Source organism: Schistocerca serialis, chromosome 8, assembly GCF_023864345.2.
Source record: "Schistocerca serialis cubense isolate TAMUIC-IGC-003099 chromosome 8, iqSchSeri2.2, whole genome shotgun sequence".
Taxonomy (NCBI): Eukaryota; Metazoa; Arthropoda; class Insecta; order Orthoptera; family Acrididae; genus Schistocerca; species Schistocerca serialis.
Window position 1 is genome coordinate 244,713,299 of NC_064645.1, and position 3,287 is coordinate 244,716,585.

Genomic DNA, 3,287 nt, shown 5'->3' on the forward strand with positions numbered 1-3,287 from the left:
CACTTCCTACAAGCACAAAAACGGCTGCGATTTTCGCTCCTTCCCTTTCCTGTATAAACCACTGACAACTCAACCAATCACTTTGCAGCTTCCGGTTCACTGCCAGTTTTGTCTTCAGCAAAAGCACTATCGTTATCATCAGCACTTCCGCGGTACTGTAACCAGCTTTATAGACAAAGTCACCGCCAACAGAACCACCAGCAACGTCTTTGTAAGCACCGACGTCATCTCCGGCATCAATGATCTAGTTATATGTGTCGTCATCACCAGTACTTCACCTTCATCACAGGTTACAGGTAATGCACACGATACAGGGTGAGTCACCTAACATTACCGCTGGATATATTTCGTAAACTACGTCAAATACTGACGAATCGATTCCACAGACCGAACGTGAGGAGAGGGGCTAGTGTAATTGGTTAATACAAACCATAAAAAAATGCACGGAAGTATGTTTTTTAACACAAACCTTCGTTTTTTTAAATGGATCCCCGTTAGTTTTGTTAGTACATCTGACAGTATAAACAAATACGTAATCGGTGCCGTTTGTTGCATTGTAAAATGTTAATTACATCCGGAGATATTGTAACCTAAAGTTGACGCTTGAGTACCACTCTCCGCTGTTCGATTGTGTGTATCGGAGAGCACCGAATTACGTAGGGATCCAAAGGGAACGGTGATGGACCTTAGGTACAGAAGGGACTGGAACAGCACATTACGTCCACATGCTAACACCTTTTTATTGGTCTTTTTCACTGACGCACATGTACATTACCATGAGGGGTGAGGTAAACGTACACACGTGGTTTCCGTTTTCAATTACGGAGTGGAATAGAGTGTGTCCCGACATGTCAGGCCAATAGATGTTCAATGTGGTGGCCATCATTTGCTGCACACAATTGCAATCTCTGGCGTAATGAATGTCGTACACGCCGCACTACATCTGGTGTAATGTCGCCGCAGGCTGCCACAATACGTTGTTTCATATCCTCTGGGGTTGTAGGCACATCACGGTACACATTCTCCTTTAACGTACCCCGCAGAAAGAAGTCCAGAGGTGTAACATCAGGAGAACGGGCTGGCCAATTTCTACGCCCCCACGTCCTATGAATCGCCGTCGAACACCCTGTCAAGGGTCAGCCTAGTGTTAACTGCGGAATGTGCAGGTGCACCATCATGCTGATACCACATACGTCGACGCGTTTCCAGTGGGACACACTCTATTCCACTTCGTAATTGAAAAGGGAAACCACGTGTGTACGTTTACCTCACCCCTCATGGTAATGTTCATGTGCGTCAGTGAAAAAGACCAATAAAAAGGTGTTAGCATGTGGACGTAATGTGTTGTTCCAGTCTCTTTTGTACCTAAGGTCCATCACCGTTCCCTTTGGATCTCTACGTAATTGTGCTCTCCGATACACACGATCGAACAGCGGAGGAGTGGTACTCAAGCGTCAACTTTAGGTTACAATATCTCCGGATGTAATTAACATTTTACAATGCAACAAACGGCATTGATTACGTATTTGTTTATATGTTCAGATGTCATAACAAAACTAACGGGGTTCCATTTAAAAAATGAAGGTTTGTGTTAAAAAACATACTTCCGTGCATTTTTTATGGTTTGTATTAACCGATTACACTAGCCCCTCTCCTCACGTTCGTTCTGTGGAATCGATTCGTCAGTATTTGATGTGGTTTACGAAATATATCCAGCGGTAACGTTAGGTGACTCACCCTGTATATCCCTAAACCTCCTTCCATAATAAACGTTCAAGAAATTTCTTACGCGAAGCTAATCCGACTTACCTTCCATTCAAAACACAAGAACAGACTCACAAAAAAGTAGAATACACTCAAGCCCATTGCTCTCATCAGTCGTCGTCCGCCCCGTATAATTCATCATAACCTACTTGCCCTGCAACATATGCTTTCTCTTTTCCAGTGCGAACCCAAACTTTTAGCCACGAAATCGCCCAAACTACCTCCTGCAAGCGCCCTCATTATATCCTCAGTTCCATTTTTGGCGTACACCTTCTCCGTCAGCGCTTCTTCAGAGTGCGCTGTCCGCCATGCCAACCAATCACATATTGTCTACCCCTTCATCCACCCGAACCTCGCTGCCGTGGCCAAGCGTGTATTCTGAGAATACGGCAGAAAAGAGCCACAGTCTTTACTCAGTCAAGGCTCCCAATCCTTAGCCATCCTGGACCACCATCCATAAAGGGGCGTTCATTTGTCTGCTCTGGCACAAAGTGGAACCATTCATAGCCGAACACCAAGTTCCAATATCTCTAAAAGAATACCCACATCTGTTGACTAGGTAAATGTAGGGAGTAAACCACATGACTACCATCCGTGTATAAAACATCATGATCTGCTCAGTCCTCAGTGCCCAGACGTTACACTGACCATCTCTCCTCTCACGTTCTATCACTCCCTCCAAATCCTAGCGTAACAGGCTCTCTGCACTCCTTACTATATCCGAGAACCTCATCCTACTTTTAAAGTGCCCTCATCTCGTCAGATATCTGCAACGCCTTCGCTCCTTCAACGTCTCCCTTAAATTTGAGTTTCTGCGTCTATTGTAACCAATATCACTGAGAAATCTGCTCTACTGTTATGCCTTCTTTAACACATCCAGCACTGATTTCATTTGCACATAATTTTCCCATACAATTTTGATCACTTCTCTCTCCTAGACTCTGAGATATTTCTTGACATCTCTCTATTCTGGCAGTTGTAAGCCAACACATCTGTCCGACCCCATATGAAGTATTCACCCCATCATATTCCTTCGTAACTAAAATTCTTCCTAATATTAATCAGAAACGGGGCAACGGCCTTGCCGCAGTGGATACACCGGTTCCCGTGAGATCATCGAAGTTAAGCGCTGCCGGGCGTGGTCGGCACTTGGATGGGTGACCATCCGGGCCGCCATGCGCTGTTGCAATTTTTCGGGATGCACTCAGTCTCGTGATGCCAATTGAGGAGCTCCGCGACCGAATAGTAGCGGCTTTGGTCAAGAATACCATCATAACGACCGGGAGAGTGGTGTGCTGACCCCACGCCCCTCCTATCCACATCCCCCATCAAGATGACACGGCGGTCGGATGGTCCCGATGGGGCACTCTTGGCCTGAAGACGGAGTGCTTATTAATCAGAAGCAACCACAGCTGTATTGATACTCATTTATTATGTCGTGACCAATCTCATTCGAAAGAACATCATCGGGTTCCTTGCAGATGAGCGTAACAAAAATTAGGATAAAAGATATAGTAACTTAA

At 45.3% G+C, this 3,287-nt stretch overlaps 1 pseudogene; it reads left to right on the forward strand.

The window, feature by feature from the left end:
• Positions 1-2,835: 2,835 nt before the first annotated feature.
• On the forward strand, positions 2,836-2,953 carry LOC126417415 (5S ribosomal RNA; annotated as a pseudogene).
• Positions 2,954-3,287: the final 334 nt, after the last annotated feature.